Source organism: Leptopilina heterotoma, unplaced genomic scaffold, assembly GCF_015476425.1.
Source record: "Leptopilina heterotoma isolate Lh14 unplaced genomic scaffold, ASM1547642v1 Lhet_167, whole genome shotgun sequence".
NCBI lineage: Eukaryota > Metazoa > Arthropoda > Insecta > Hymenoptera > Figitidae > Leptopilina > Leptopilina heterotoma.
In genome coordinates this window covers 1,426,701-1,444,238 of record NW_025110883.1, presented here as the reverse complement: position 1 = coordinate 1,444,238, position 17,538 = coordinate 1,426,701, and the positions used below count along the sequence as shown (strand labels likewise).

Here is a 17,538-nt window from a genome sequence, read left to right as displayed (position 1 = left end):
ACGCGTGTATAATAAAATATCCACGTGCGCCTATGTGTAGAGCAAACGTGTGCGACTCGGTGGCCGTGGCTATGGCCTTCCGTCCCCCCTTCTCATACACAACTCGCTCACCCCCCCAATCCCCCCTTAACCCCCCCCCTCCCACACCACCATTATACTGAATCTACACATAGTGCGAGACTATCTGTACATCGTCCACTAAAGTAAGAGAGAGAGAGAGAGAGAGAGAAACTCGCGACCAAGAAAAAGAGAAAGAGATGGCTCGCGAGTGAGTGAGAGAGAGAGAGAGAGAGAGAAAGAGAGACGGAGAGAGAGATTGTCGCGAATGTCTAACCTAGGATAGTGGTGTTTAGTATAGTGGCTAGGCTAGGCAAACGGAGAGTTGCCGCTCGTCTGGTACGTTCAGTATTCGCATTGCACTGCCTCGAAGACGTTCGCAATTTTAAAACTTGGCAGGGAATTTAAAAAAAAAAACATTTCGCCGGTTTTACTGGATTTTTAATTAAGTGATAAGGGAAGTTTTTCGAAAAGGAAAAAACATAGTGTAAATCAAGTGTGAAACATTTTTGTGGCAAAAGACAATTTTTTTGCTTTTTAAAATTGAAATATTTCTGTGGTACACTCTCCTTGGAATATTTTTTTTATCTATTGTGTGTATCTGATAATAATTGTGTTTCAAGTGTTGATTCAAGCTTTGATTTTTTTTCGATTCTGATGACAGGAGTGTATTAGTTTCTTTTTTACACCCAAAGTTTTAGTAGTTTGTTACCACTACCACTGTTTAAAAAAAAAATGGAAGTTTTGACAATTTTCCTAAAAATGACAATTTTCATTTTGTGAGAAAATGGAAATTTTCTTTATAGTGTTTTGACAGTGTTTTTCTCTCCCCCTCCCCTTCCACATCTTTAAAGGAGTGACCAGAGTGAAAAAAGTGATTTCTTGTTTTAAAAAAGGGAAATAATAATGGAAATCTTGAGTTTGGAGGAAAAAAATAGGATTTTTTAGTGAAAAATGAAGGATTTGCAAGTTTTCGATTTTCTTATAAAATTGGGATTAGTTTGGAAAAAATTTCATTGAACGAGAAGGAAAAAAGTAATTGTCAACAAAACGGATATTCACAAAGAGAGAGAGAGAGAGAGAGAGAGAGAGAGAGAGAGAGAGAGAGAATACATTGACTTATGCTTCGCGAATCGTTGTCACGTGTGACGTAAGCGCGCTTCATTTTTTTTTACATTTCGCAACACGCCTCAAACGACAATTAAGAAAAATATTTCTTCTTCTCTTTCTACTTCGCGGGAAATTTCGACAATTATTGTTTAAAATCGTTTTTCATTCTTGTGCGCGCCTCGTGCAACAAAAGGACTGTGTTTGTCAATTCGAGAGTGCAAGTGTAAAAGGAAGAAGAGCAGTGACAAAGTTGTATAGGCTATAGTTATAATTCAAGTCTCTTGGTGTACGTTTGGTGTCAGTAACTGGTTGCAATAAAAAGGAAAAAAAACGAAAAGAAAAGTTAGGAATTTCTCGCAGTTGGAAAGTTTTCGAAAGGGTTTAAAAGGTGACGAGGTAAGAAGACCCTCTTGCTTTTTTTTAATTCGTGGTATTTTTGCGTGAATTCTCGAGTTTCTTTTGGTTAAGACAAGAAATAATTTCTTTTTCATGTCATAATTTGGTAGTTTTTCAAAAATTTATTTTCACTGTAATTTTTCTTTTCTTATTCTGTCTCTCATTATTTTAATTATCATTCCATACAATTTTATATTCTTTACACTTTTGTATTATTTAATATTTTTCTATTTTAATTTTTTTAATTTATTTTATTTTTCTGTTTCTATAATAGTGGACAAAAATAGTTGACATTATTATTAATTAATTATTGAACTAAACTTATTGCTTATTACGTAATTTTTATATTAATTCCTAAATTATTAATATTTAAATCAGTCAATTTTTTTACTCAAATTAGAGACATGGAAAAATGTTGAAAAAAGTAAACAAAACAGAAGCGAACTATTTTTTATTTTTTTTTTTTTACTAAAAAAAATTGATGGAAGGTAAATGTTTCACAATTTTTAAATGGTGTTTTTATGAGAAGAAAATTTACATTGTTTTCTGTATAAGAAAGTGTTATATAAAAGTGTTAAAGTAAAGAAAAAAATACCAGGCACGTGTAAAGAACAAATTGTTTCTTAAATTAATTAAATTAATTAATTTCTTAATTAATTGTTTCTTAGTTAACTTTGACAAAAGAAATTATTAATTTCGATAATGTGTTTACTTTATGGTGAATATAATCAACAAGAGCATTGATGCGCATGTTACTTGAAATTTTGTGATGAAATCGCGAAACGTACAAGAGATCTTTTGTGCACAATTATATATTTGCAAGCTGATATAAAATCAGATGGAAAATGTTTTTAACTTGTCATCAGTTCCATGAAAAGTTATAGTTTTTATTTGAAAACGATTTTTTGTCCTATATTTTTAAAATAAAATTTAACTATTAGTTAAAAATTCATCCCAATTCTCTGAATCAGTTCTCTCTATTGAATTGAATTTTTTATTTTTCAGTATTAAGAAAAACATTAATATTAAAATAAATAAAAAATATTAATAAATTAATTAGTATTAAAAAAAAGAAAAATAATTCATTTGTTACTAATTCAGTTGTAGTCAAATTTAATTTAAATTCAAATCAGTTTAACTATATGATTAAAATGTAGGGATGAGTAAAAGTTTGTTTATTTATTCAGTTGCATGTAAATTATACTTATTATTTAATTACATTTTTATTACTTTACTAAATTTCGGATCTTAAATAAATAACAATTTAACAATGTTTGTAAGATTAATTAGCAATTTATAATTCTATTATAGAACAAAGTGGAAAGAAACATTTTTTTTTATGAAAAATTAAAAAAAAATGTTTGATGTCAATTAGTACTAATTCATTGGAGATAAGAAACTTTAAAATCAATTAATTTTACACGAAAGATCTCTTTCAGATATAAATGTCGTACATTTTTAAAAGATAAGTTTATCAAATTTGTTCGTAACATTGAAATGTATATATGTATTTTAAATTTGTAATAGGTCAAGATCAGTAGATTCAGCTTTTTTTTCCTCTTTATATTATTGTCCTGAAATAATACAATCCGTTTGTCTGCCTGTGTGTGTGATTATGCAATTATTATTTTTATAAAACGTGTATCTATTTTTAGAAATCACAAAAAAAACGATTTTTTTTACCGCCACTTAATAATACTGATTACCAATGCAAATTATTGAATCTTCAAACAAAGTTGTGCACCTCAGACGATATATTTTCGCGGGATTATTTAAATATTATATATTTAAATATTTTTATAATTTTAGATATTTTTGTAGATTTAAACATTTTTTACATTTTCATGCATATAGATATTCTTTAATTTAAAATATTTTTATACATGTAAGTATTTTTAAAATTTTAAATATTTCTATGTATTTAAATATTTCTCTAGTTCTAAATCTTTTATTTTTAATATAGAAAATTTGAATTTATAATGTTAGACTTGATATTCTACAAGCTGGGTTAATTTTACTTTTGATAGATTTTTTTATCGATTATTATTTTTATGTTGTAATATTTCTTCGGATCTTCCTTTTGCTTTAAAACAAATATACAATTATTTTGATTTTTTATGAATGGATCTCGTTTTTTTCATCTATGGTCGATTACTGAGATCGCGTTGCTGATTGGTTTGGATGTTTATTAGTAATCTCGATACTATCGTGTGGGTTGTTAAGATCAAGATCGATCGAATTCAGATAAAATAACTTTCGTATTAAGATGTTTAGATCACTTTAATAGCAGAAGTAGGTTTTTAACAAGTTTTTTCGATTCAGGTTTAGAGATTTTAACTTTACTTTTTTTAAATAGTAACGCTATTTTAATACTATTAAATTCAATTTATTATTATTATTTCTATTGATATCATTTTTATGGCTATAATTTTTATTACTATTATTTTTATTGTTATTAATATCAAATATCAAATAAAATTTTTTTTCTAAATTTGAATATAAATGTTTACCGGAATTAGTGACTGATTTTTTGCTTTAAATTAGTAAATATATATTTTATATATTTATATATATATTTATATTTATTTTTACTAATAAATTAGTAGAAATTACTGTTTATGTAGTACAATTGACTAAATATTGAAGAATTGACTAATATTAGTAAATATTAGTAAAATTTCCTAACTGAAAAGCAAAAAGCAGTCACTAATGCAAAGTAAACATTTTTACTGAATCAAATTTAGAGTTTTAATTTTTTATTTAAATTTTTGATATATTTAAAAAAAGAAGAGCGTGAAATATTTCGATTTAGTGCCACATTATTTTTCTCATTTTCTTTGCAACGTAGATATAAAAAAAATTAGAAATAATAAATTTTAAATTAAAAGATGTTTGTTTGGAACAAAATTTTAAGTGCACATATAATTATCGTTGGCTTTACTTTCTTTCTTAAGTGCCAAAAAACTGAATTGAAATAATTTCAAGATGATTTCTGATCTGTAGGAGTTTATATTGTATGATACAAAAGTCTTGTTTGTAATAGTTTATTTCAAACTCATATACAGAGACTTTGGTGGCAAAAATAAAAGACGTTACTATATATTTTCGAAAATTATTTTCAGTCTAGGTCGACCTTCGACTCTCAATTTTTTTCTTTCTTTCTCTTTGTCTATTATAATTTTTCAGGTTCTTCTTCTTCCTTTCTTTCTGAAGATAAATAGAATACGAGGAACTTTTGCCTTATTTTAAATAGACGCGGTTTTTCCACTCTTGCGGGACAGATTTTTCGTTTTATTTTTGTTTTATTCATTTGTTTTAATTTTGGTTTGTTTTAGATTTTACTTTTGTTTTTATTTTTGATCTGTTTTAATTTTTATTTTGCTTTTACCTTTGTCTTGCCTTTAATTTTTGTTTTTATTTTTGATTTGTTTTAATTTTGATTTGCTTTAGTTTTTTATTTTGTTTTGCTTTTAATGAAATTTTTAGTTTCTTTTCTTTTCAATTTAGTTTCTGTTATTTTTAATTTTGTTTATAATTTAAATGGGTTGATAAAATGTCCGATAGTTTTTGATGAACCAAAAAGAGGATTCCGTCTGGTTATTGAAGTGATTATGCTCTGACGTTTAAATGTTGTTTAAGTTTAATAGTAGTGGTTCCCTCATTTTCTCGCCGAGTTACGTGGCGGCCTTCATTCCCCAGGGCCGAGGGCCAAAACCGTCTGATGTTTAGTATTGCGCCGGTATAACGTTCAATAAATAACGCGATATCTCGCTATAAAGGGCCTCGTGCCGTCTCTCACCTCAAGTTCGTAAAAATTTACAGACTCTCAGCTTATTTCTATATAAATATATATACCAAACATTAAGAAAATTAAGATTTACTCTCGTTTCGCCCTCTTTGAAACACACTTTTCCTAATGGAAACTTTGTCAATAGTGAAAAATTTCCTCCATGGTTTTTTAGAATCTAGAATATTTTTCAAAAAAATGTTTTTTTAAACTTAATTATAATTAATTAGCAGATATCACAATTTTTAGTTGGATATATGCCTAAGAGAAGGATTGAAATTTTAGTATAATATCTTCACCTCCAAAAAAGAAAGGATTGCTTCATTTATTTTTAAACCACGATGTGTATTGCACGCAGATAAAAAGCAATATCGTATTTATTTTTGGAACTTGAAGTAAAATTCATCATGTAAATGTGGATCGTTCACTAATCAACAGCCTCGAAATACACACTTGATATTCTCTATCATATGTGTATAATGTAAAATATATTTCCAATCACTGCGCGCCTCTTGCGACGAAAAAAAGTAGGTCACATGAGAGAACCCAGGAATGGAAAACTGTGTAAATATTTTTTATATTTCATTATATTTTCGGCCTTTGAATTTTCTATAGACGAAAAAAAAGTGTTTCCAAGGTCAGTTCTAGTATAACGATACCGTGACTATTTTATTTTGTGAAGGTCGTCATTATGGGAGAAGGAAAGATTTTTGGATCGTCTGAACCGTGACGTTTTAATGTTGAGAAAGAAAGAGAGTGAGAGAGGGAAAGAGAGAAAGAAAGAGTGAGAGATTTTAAACCAATATAATACTTGAGTCAAGGTTTTGTCCTAATTCGGGTTCAGAGACCATCTGGACCAAAATGATAGGTCACTCATTGCGTTTCGTTTAAGGTCATTTACTTTTACCAAACTCAAGGTTCATGAATCGAGATTGCTTCTTTTTCTTTTTGACGTCATGTTAGACTCACCCTCTCCTGGTCAATTTTTTCCAACACTTAATTTATGTAAAACTTTTTTCTTTCACACTTTTCATTTGATCACTAGAAAATAACTAGAAAATAAATTAATTTAAAAAAATTATAAAAAACATTCATTTAAATTTTTTTTTTTCAATTTACTTTGAATTTCGCGCCATTGTTTTTTCTCTTAACCGGCAGATGGCGAGAAAACTCACTCACAAGCGGAATGTTGTAAAGAATAAAAATCTTTTTATTTTTAATATACAACCTAGAAATATTTTTCAAACGATAAAGCACTGAATTAATGAAAAATATTTAAAATTATAAAATGAAAAATTAATTACTTTTAACTATGAAGTTAAAATTTAATTTCAAATTTTTATTCAGAAATTCATTTTATTTGGAAATAATTAATTATAACGAAATTTATAGTATTACAAATAAAAATTTAATTTAAAATTATAATATGGAAAAAACTGGCTTTTGTGATATTGTCAAAGAAGTGAAAAAGATGCGACTGTTTTTTTCAATAAAGGAAAAGATTGACCTTGAATTTTACCTGACCTCATCAAAATCTGTTTAGTGATTGTGCAAATGCTTAATTTTTCAAAGTGTATACACCTTTATTAAGATATCACAACAGTGGGGAGTTGCATCAGTGCATTTAATAACAGGAAGAATATTACTTCACATTAAGATGAAAGCAAATGGTTCGTTTATTAACATACGAGAATTTCAGTTCGTCATTAGTGCATCTCGTGTTATAACGTAAATCTGTCCTTCTTAGAACAAAAAAAATTTTTTTTTCGTTTTTTTGGAAAGAAAGAAAGATTAAAATAATATAAAATCGGGAAATTCGAGGACGCGATATTCAATAGAAAATCCGTAGTAATACTGTGTTATCTCGATGGCAGTGAAAACAACTGAGCGCGACCCTGAAACTGTCAAGTATTTTCCACTAATCGGGTAAAGTACATTTGTCTGTTTTATTATTTTATCACACAAAATTATATTATCAAATATTGGCTTTTTATTCTAACTTGTGATAACAGGGAGCTTGCAAGTTTTCATTTGTGGTAAAAAATTTCTTTTTTTGGATCAAAAATTAATTCATTTAAAATTTGTGTTCTTGTATTTTAGAATACAATTTTAAAATACAATTAAAAAAGTGTATTTTTAAATTATTTTTTTAAATTAACAATCTTGTAGTTGAATTGCAATTTATTTATTTAAATTTAATTATTATCTCAGAAATCAGAATTTATTATCTTGCACGGAAGAAAAATTTTACCTGAAACAGAAACAAATTTCACTATATTTTAGGGAAATTTTTAGTTGTTTCAGTTAAGACTTTCGCTGTTCTAGAGAAATTTATCGCTGTTCCAGGTAAAATTTTTTTCTGTCCTAATCATTAAGATGTAAAACTCTTCTGCTTTAAAATTAATTAACAATTTTTCAAGTTTCAAAATTTTTCTGTTTAAAAATTCTTTTTCAATCTTGCGAATGAATTATTATTTATTTTTGTGCTTTTAAAAAATGTTTATTATTGAACGTCTAAAAGATTTAAAGTCTATTTAAAATGTATTTCAAGGAGAGAGGAAGTCACTTGCACAGCTTCCTGAGTGACAAGAGTGATTAGAAAATTAATTAAAAAATAATTATCATCAACAATATTTTCGAAATAGTTTTATTCTTAACAATGAATTACATTACTTTATAAATTATTTTTAAAAAATATTAAAAAATATTTTTTTTATTGAATCTTTTTATCTCATTTTGAAAAAAAATTTCTATGCATTAAATGATTTTTTAACACAGTCGAACCTGTCGGAATGCAACACTATAAAAACTTTTTGTATTCAAAAATGTCCAACAAGAATTATTTTCACTTAGTTCCAGAATATTATAAAAATATTACAAAATTAAATTATAAAACAATTTTTTAAGGAGTAAAATTTGTGTAGGTACTGTAATAAAATTAAAAAAATCGAGTTGCATTCCGACAGGTTTCACTGCATGGAATATAATAATTTTTTCAAATCAGAAGAAGAAGTAGAGTTGATTAATCATTATTAAATATTTTATTAGCAATAAAAAAGTAATTAATATTTATAATCCTAATGTTGCTTTTAAAAGTGAAAAAATAACCGGAAAATTTAAAATTAAAACCCGCGAAAGTAATAGTGTAATTAAGTCGAAACTGGAAAGTGATTAGAAACTAAGGAAATAATCATTTACCTATCAAATTCATTTTCAATCATTAACTGCTCAAGTTTATAAATATATTTATAATAAATTTTGTTTTTGTGGAAAAAAAATATTTCATTATATATTCTACTTCCGCTTTGAATAATTTCAGCACTGTTTTTAAAAATAAGATTTCAACAAACTTTATTGTTATATACATGTGATGAAGTATTTTTTCTTTTTTTTTTGTTTTACATTTATGGTTCAATGCTCGATGAGCGAGAAAAAACAAGCACGTTTGCTCCAGTTCTTTTTGCAATTAAAAAAAAAATTATTAAGAAGTTGATATTATTCTTTCAACACATTATATGCTTTTTGTAAATTACATTCTTTATAATAATTGGAAAAAAAGTTCCTGATTTCGTTATTATGGTGAATTCATTATATTGGATGGTGGCTAGTAATTTCAAATATGTAGTAAACTTGGAAAACTGTAGTAGGTGGAATTACTAGTGATTACAACCAATAAAAATTCAAATCGATAGTTGTTTACTAACTGGTTGTTACAGTTGACAGTAACTTTCAGTGATTGCTGGTTAGGAGAGTGGTGGTTGCCATCGAAAGTAGTTTATTGATTGATGGGAGTTGGAAACAATGGTGATTATATGATTGATGGTAGATTCAGTTATTGGTAGTTATCAAGCCTGATAATCGAAAATAGTTTGGTTAATTGGTAGTTATAATTAATTAGGAGTAATTTCTAGTACTACCAGAAATTAATGGTTTTAGTAACAATTTTGGCATTGGTAACAATTTTTTGGTAGTGGCATTGTGTCAATTAATGGTTGAAGCATTATTAGTAACAATTTTTTGGCAGTGGCAATTAAAAGCAGCAGTTAATAGTAAATTTGTTGGTAATGACAATTCAATCTCAATTAATGGTTAGTCTATTTTTGTTTACTTAAATTTTTCCTCGAAAGAAAACAATTCTAATGAATTGTTCTAAATCGCGTTGTGACGAGATATTTATCATTGAGTCATAACGCTAATTAGTTTCGTTTTAATTTGCAACGAGCATCCGCATCCGTACCTGGCAGTTGTAACTTAATGATCAGGGGACCTTAGCAATAGACCTAGACCTACTCTTGTGTTCCAGTATCATTCTTAAGACCCGCATTCACGTCGATGGAATGCATCAATGCTCCTTATTGACCCGCTGACTAGTCACTTATTAAAAACTTCTTCTATCACTTCATTTTTCTCTATAGAAAAATTAAGTGATAAAACGTTTAAATCAAAAATCATACTTTTCGAGAAAAAAATTCGCAATTTTTCTATTATTGATTTATTGATGTAAAATCAAGATACAAGGTTAATTATCAATTTGAGGATAAAATTTTAACCTCTCGGAGATAATGCACAATAATAGTGGTAAGACGTTAATTATTAATCTATATTGAAAACTGATAATTAGTTACACATGAACTTCAGTTTACAATACACCAGTGAGTTTGGTTTTTTGTTTTTTTTCTTTTTATATAGCAATGACACAATTCCACGCACCACTTAGAGACATTGAAAATTATCTTCTAATCTCTCTCGTTATTGAAAAATTTATCGAAATCTCTCTCTCTCTCTCTATATATATATATATATATATATATATATATATATATATATATATATATATATATATATATATATATATATATATATATATATATATATATATATATATATATAGAGAGAGAGAGAGAGAGATTTCGATAAATATATATATATATATATATATATATATATATATATATATATATATATATATATGTAAATATTGTAAATAAATAATTACATTTACAGAAATTCTGAAATAAATCGTTATGAACTTGGGTATCTGATTGAATTCAGTCGCAATTTTAATATAGCAATATAGCGATTTTATTTACTTTTGTGAAAGTTACTTCATGCTTAAAAATCTTTGGGTCATAAACTGAGGAAACTATTTCGCTTGGCACAAAACGAGCGCATTTATTTTAAATACGAAATCTAGAAGCATATTTGTTTGTCAGAGTCAAGGTTCGCATTTTAATCAATTACTTCTTTCATAATAAATCTCGACATACATCTTTCTATATAAAATATGTAGGAAAATTTTTGTTTCTCCTACAGAAATAGAAAGTTGAATATATTTCAATTTTTATATGACTTCTTTTTAATTCTTGATGTTTCCGATTCTCTGTCTCAAAAAAATATTTTTTTAGTATTGTTAACGCTTAGAGGAATACTTTTTTATTGCATTTTTTTGATCCTCTAGGTTATAAATAAATTTTATATGTACATTATTTTGTGCATAAAACAAATATGTAGTTATAAGAATATATTTTTATGAAGAAATTTTTATACATGAAGATATTTTTATATATGAATATATATTTATACGTGAAGATATATTTATATATATGAAGTCGAAGGATCTCTGGCTGAATGAGAAAAAAAAACCTGAAACAAAAAAAAAAAAAAATGCGAAGAAAAAGAAAAGATAGAAATTGCAAATAAAATCGAAGATTTAAATATTAAAAACCCGTTAGTTTTTCCTCGTGAGTTCCGTGATTACGACATTTTATTCGCGTTGATTATATTCCTGCGTGATTCCGTGTTCCTTTAACGATATGAAGGGGGATTTTCCCATCCCCCCGGGAGAGAGACTATGATGCAGACGAAGAAGGAAGAGTATATTAGTTTTAAAAAAAAGAAAAAAAAAGGCGGAAAGCAGGAAAGAGAGACGCGGTGCGGTGAGATGGAGATCTTTTGCCTTGCCCGGGGCATAAACCAAGGCCCTTCTTTACTCTCGAAGGCCCCACATGACTCAACCTTATTATCATTGTTAGTTTTACATGTATATATATATTTTTAAGCGACGCAACGTCAGCATTGCAAGTAATATACTCGTTTTTCTAAATCTCCACTAATAGTCACGTGAGTTCACTCAGTCAGGGTTGGACTTTATTTTCGTTCCCCTTTTTTTCGTGGTTTTTTGAAATTAAAAAAAAGATTAAATTATTGATTATCGATTTATTATTACTTTAAAAATCGTAGTAGAAGAAACTAAACTATTGAAACTAAAAAAAATATTTGTGACTCGCTCCCTAGAAAGGTACTTAAGAGGCAAACGAATTTTAGGTTATGTTGGTGTTAAATTCAGCTTGATTTAAAGTTTACTTTTAATTATATAAATTTGAAACTAGATTTTATTGATTTCGGATCTAGAATGCTTGAAGATCAATAAATTTGTAATTGGAATTGATTCCCTTTTTGAATTTTCACTCAAAAAATTATAAACATAACCTAAAATGTTTTGCTCCTTTGGTGCCTTTCTAAGAAGCGCGTCATATTTTATTTCGATAAAATTGTGCAGATTCTCTTCAAGTGCGAAAGAACCTCTTAAAATTAAAAATTTTAAAAAAATCGACTGGGACTAGGGTCCCAGTCGATTTTTTTTAATTTTAAGTTTGTGTTCAGTCCGAAGAAAACTAAAGAAAACCGTCCATAAATTACGTAAGACATTTAGGGGGGAGGGCATTACGGGGCATTTAATTAGAAGCTAACAAGTTAGAAAAATTTGGACTATTAATTAATTAGAAAAATAAAAAAAATTACAATAGAAAAATGACTGAATGAACATATTCGAATTTCAATTAAATTCGTTTTGCCTCTTTTTTAATCAATTCTACTGTATTTTTTATTAATCAGCTCGTTACTTTGTTGTTAAAAACATATCCTCTAATTCAAGGATAAATTATTTTTTTATCCTTTTAATTGTCTTCTTATAGTAACTCTATTATAAAGTCGATTCGATTTAGTTCATAAACTTTTTTCTCTTCATTCGTATATATGCAAAAAACAGATTTTAAATTTGATTTTACGAAAATAATTGTCTCGAAAATTAAAAACTGTTAATATTTTTAATTGGCGGAATCAATTTTGAAACCAAATGAGTTTTTCTTCTTTTAATAAACAAATTTATCTTGTACAGTAGGTTTTAAATAACAATTAGGATAATGTGCGAATTCCTTGTTTTCTTCTTGATATGAAATCGTGAATAACAAAAAAATTACAATAATTTATTCAAATTATTAATTATATTAAAACAGTCAATATGGATTATTAATGTGAATTTGCCTTCCGCCTTTATTCAATCAAGTGATTAATTAATATTTATATAATTTGAAAAGCTTCAAAGTCCTGATGTGAAAGTGAAATGAAAACACTAATCTCGCGTAATTTGAGGGAAACGTGTATATGTCGCCTAGACGTATAAATTCATTCGCGCATACAAATAAACAAGAGAAACAACACACATTGCCACTAAAATGGAATACCTGAGAGAGGAAAATTGTCACTAATGGAAAAATTTTGTGTCTGTATGTGTGAGCTGTCACTCTTGGAATTCTAAATCGTATTATAAAGTTTGCGTGATAGTTGTGATGAGCGTTTGACTCTCTCTTTGTGTGGAATGCTCGTTTTTATTCAACACAATTTTAAACGCACACGTTTGTGTGTATACAGACAACATTTAGATGTAGAAAAACGTTTGACGTATGTGTGCACCAACTAGGAAGTGCAAATCACGAGCTAACATACTATTCGCGGCAAACTCAACATTCCCACCTCGTCAGGGACGTTTAAGAGGTTATTTTCAACACTTTGCCTCGGATCGCGCTCGTGCGATGTGTGTTCTTCTGAATTGTATACTCGAGAAAAAGAGAGAGAGAGAGAGATGAGAACTCGATGGACTTGAGAGCGAGAAGGACACAATAGATGACATGAGATTTGTTTCTGAATCCAAAGATCGGCGAATAAAATTCTAGCCTCTTGTAGATATATTTGATTTTGTCTGTAGTTTTTTTTTCCAATTGTCAAAATTTCTAATTTCAAATTCTTTTTTTAGGTTAGACATCAATGCGAAATGCAAGTATTATTTGATAATCAGTAGAAGAAAAAAAATCACATTCGAAATTGTTTTTTGTATCCAAAACAAATGTTCGGATTGCGATCAAACGGCAGAAGGTTGATGATTGTTGCAAAGCAAATTTTATTCGAAGGTTCGTTACGTCAAAGTGATAATATTTCTGATTGTACTAAATCGAAATCAAGGTATTAGTTCCTTAGTTTTTATTCTGAATGACACGTGACGTTTTCTAGGTTAGTCTGTATTAATTTTGATTTCAAGGAAGTGAGGATTTTTTTTAACATTTAAGGAAGAAAGATTATTTTAATGGGAGAATGTAAAAACAACATGAAGGTTCTTTACTTTCTCAATTTCGGTTCGTTTTTATTTATTCAAGAAAAATAAAGAATTTTAGTGTTTTCAATTCGATCGTTTCTCGCGCCATAATTCAAGGTCTTTATTTCTGTATATATTCTCTTCACTAATGTACTGAAAAAGAAAAAAGAATTTTTAATATTAATTTAAAAAATCAAGGTTTGGTACATTTTTGAACAAAAGTAATATTTAATATTTTTCGTTAAATATTTAAAAATTTCGTTAAATTAAAAATGTTCGTAATTTTGTTTTCGTGACTTCGAAAATTGGTAAATTTCTTTTTTCATGATTTTGTAAAAGTATGCAAAAATACGTTTTTGCCAAAAGTTTGCAAGTTCAATAAACGATGAGTTTTCTATAGAGGCTTATATCGATTATCTCCTCGTTTATGTAGAAAAAGAGGGTCATGTTCTGATCAATAAAATATGTAAACAGTGTATAGTTCCTGGATACGGGATCATAGTTTGTGACACTATTTTTATATTCCTATCTTCTCTTATCAATTTTTCTGTGAGTGGGGAATTAATATTTCAATTTGTTTTAAGTTTAGAGGTGTTTTTTTGGTAGTTTATAGCTCTTTTGTTTGCTAATTAGATATCGATAAAAGTGAGAGAGAGAGAAAAAAAATTTAAAGTCGTCACCGAATTGTCATAAAAATTTTCCTGCCCTCGACACTACAAAGTCGACACCGGCCTCGAGTTTCCACGATCTCGTCATTACGCTCTGCCTCCAAGGTGCTCGCGCTCGTCGGCCCTGATAAAGTCGTATGGTTCCCTCTGTTAACTAAAGAAACTGACGCTAATATCTGTTTAGTGCGTAGAAGCGAGCGTATAAGAAATAGAAAGAAAAAATCATTCATTATATCACTTGCGCTCGTTAGAAATTCAAGTATAGCTTTCAGTTCGGTTTTCATTTTCATTTCACCCGCATCTCTTTTCTTTGCTTGTACACGGAAATTAAATTGCAGAAAAATGGAATAATAATTAAAAATTAACCAAAGTATCGTAAGTGAAAATATTAAATTTAACTTTCTTTGAAATTTAATTGACTTCTGAGGAGTTTAATTAAGATTATTATGAATCAGGTTTTAATATTTTATCGTGGACGAATTTGCTTTTTTTCTACGTGTGGTTTGTAGATGAGAGAGCTGTCACTTGTCTAGGCATTTAAAGAGCCGCATGCTGTGATATAAAATATGTGTATAACATATGTTCTGTTATTGCTTCACTTTAAGATTGTGATCGAGGTCATGTTTAGACTCTTGTTTTTGTATCAGTAGTTAGTTGTCTGGTCAATTCACTTTAGTTTTATCTTCAAAACGTGTAACCTCAAAATTGTTTTCATTAATATTTTTTTCTTTCGGAAATACCTTTTTAAATTGCTAAAATTGTTTATTGTTTGCTTATAACATTATTTTCGTTATATTGTACAATTTTTAAATGTTTGTTTTCAAATACATTGCTCAAACGTAATATTTTTCAACTAGTTTGAAAAGTGTCCAAAATTGAAATATAGATATTTTTGATTCAATTAAATGTTTTAAATTCATACTTTTGATTGATTTTGATTTTCAAAAAGTAAGGTTTTATTTTTATCTTCCTTTTTCAAAAAAAAAAATATATTCTTGCAAGTGAAAGTCAAAGTACAATTATAATTTTAAATTACCTTGTAAACTTATTCAAAATGAGTCATAATCTATTCTGCGTCTGAAATCAGTTTTCGAGGTTAATTTAAACCAAACAAAGACTGCTTAAACAACAATATATTTTGCTTGAAAGAAAAAAATATTGAAAACAATTATTGATAAGGCAATATTTATTTAGCAGATCATTTAAAATTTTCCAATATATGTTTTCGTACTTGAAAATTGGATAAATTTTTGTTTTCGAAAATAAGTCCGAATTGTAGATCAAATGAAAAATTTGGTTCTTTTTAAAATAGTTTAAAAATTAGCTATAAATTAGAGTTTTTCTACAGATATCAAATTGAGACAAAAAACGAATCAAAATTGATGCTTCGCAACACTTTTGATTCCTTTTTTTTCTCAATTTGATATCTGTAGAAAAACTGTGAGTTATTCAAATACTGATAATTGATAGTAGTTTCAATAACTAAAACTATTTTTTAATTGTAGTTTGAGTTATTTTAAGTTTCTTGTTTGAATTTATTCTGCTTTGAATCATTAAATCTCAATCGATTCTTATTTCAATTAATATTGACAGTGTCAATCTGTTCTTTTCTTAATTATTTTAAGTCTCAGTCGATTCTTGCCTTAATTATTTGAAGTCTCAGTCGTTTCTCGTCTTAATTATTGGAAGTCTCAATCTGTTCTTATTTCACTTATTGTTAGCGTCAATCGATTGTATAGTTTACTTTCTACTCGATGATATTCTCGATAATCCTATCAAATTATTATTAAATCAGAATCGATAGTAGTTTCAGTTATGTTAACGATTATTCAATAGTAGTTTCAATTTTTATTGCTCATATAAAAAACTAAAAATAAACTATTGTTTATTTTTAGTTACTGTACTCCTTAGTGCAGTGTAATTTTAGTTATTAAAATTCTTAGTCATAATTTTAGTTACTGTAACTCTTGATTAAAAAAATTCGATGTAGCTTTTATCAATACGAACACAGTTTTCTAGAAAGTATCAAATTGATAGCAAAGTATCCATTGTCGTATCAAATTGATACCAAAGTATCCACTGTGGTATCAAACTGATACCAAAAATTTGGACCAATTTATGGATCTAGACTTTTGGTATCAATTTGTTGCCATTTGATTGCTATTTGATACTATCAAGTTAATAGTAAAGGTAAAATAATTACGCGATTTTTATCATTTGCCTACTTTTGTGCAAATTTTTTCTCTAGTATTTAGACAAATAGAAAAGTTTATCATAGGAAAAAGTGGGCCCAAGATTAAAAAGTAATGTGTAGGCAATTGAATGAAATTTTTGAGATTTTCTTCCTCGTCGAGAAATTCGTTAGCGAATCTTAACAATAGTTTAGTAGAAGAGTTGTGCATATAGAGAGTATTACACAGACACCTAGACTGCAGTTCGTCTACTGCGTGGTATCGACCTGCACGATTCTTGCGCTTCGAGCTTGCTCTAAGAGACTAAGGTTATGGTTCTAGGAGTGCATTAACCCTTGAGAGCATACTAAGTATAGAGTCAACAGCTAGTGTACAGGCTATGTTACAGTGAGTAATCGCGTTGTTGCGAGGAGCAGAGCAAGAGAGCGAGAGAGATATAGAAAGGGAGAGGAGAGGAGAGAGGGAGGGAATAGAATCTCTTGAAGCAGAGGAGAAAGGGGATATCGAGTTTTTGGATCAGGGGAAAGGAGGAACAAGGGAAATGAGAGACTTTCTCCGTAGAGCGAAAGTGAGAGGGCCTCGGACCACGTACCCGCCCCTGGTGCCCCCTCATTCACCCCACGATTTGCTTTCACCGCAATGGCGATGCAGTTTTGCGACAAAAAGTAAAAAAAAAGGAAAAAAGAAGGAAAAAATTACTTGAAAAGTAATAGTTGCTCTTAAAAAAATCAGTTCTCATGCCAACTATAAATTTGTCAGTCGATTAGTATAATCAGATATTAATTGCTTCGATTATTCCACTGCCATTTGTCCACCCATTTTAATTAATTGTGTAACTAGTCTCTAATCGATTTTAGAATTTAAATTGCGATTCTGGCTTTTTTATTCTAATTTTAGTTG

At 28.3% G+C, this 17,538-nt stretch overlaps 1 protein-coding gene across 4 annotated transcripts in view; it reads left to right on the top strand.

Annotated features, from left to right (window-relative positions):
* Nucleotides 1-17,538, top strand: part of LOC122499365 (ecdysone-induced protein 74EF) — a 198,775-nt gene that overhangs the window by 17,088 nt on the left and 164,149 nt on the right. The window contains exon 1 of one of the 4 annotated variants that reach the window (XM_043607678.1): nucleotides 343-1,563. The exons of 1 other annotated variant lie outside the window; for it this stretch is intronic. The gene's annotated coding sequence lies outside the window, so the exon portion shown is untranslated. Of the gene's footprint in view, nucleotides 1-342; nucleotides 1,564-7,011; nucleotides 7,277-17,538 lie in introns of those variants that run through there. 2 more of the 4 variants (XM_043607674.1, XM_043607676.1) reach the window with 2 other exon arrangements.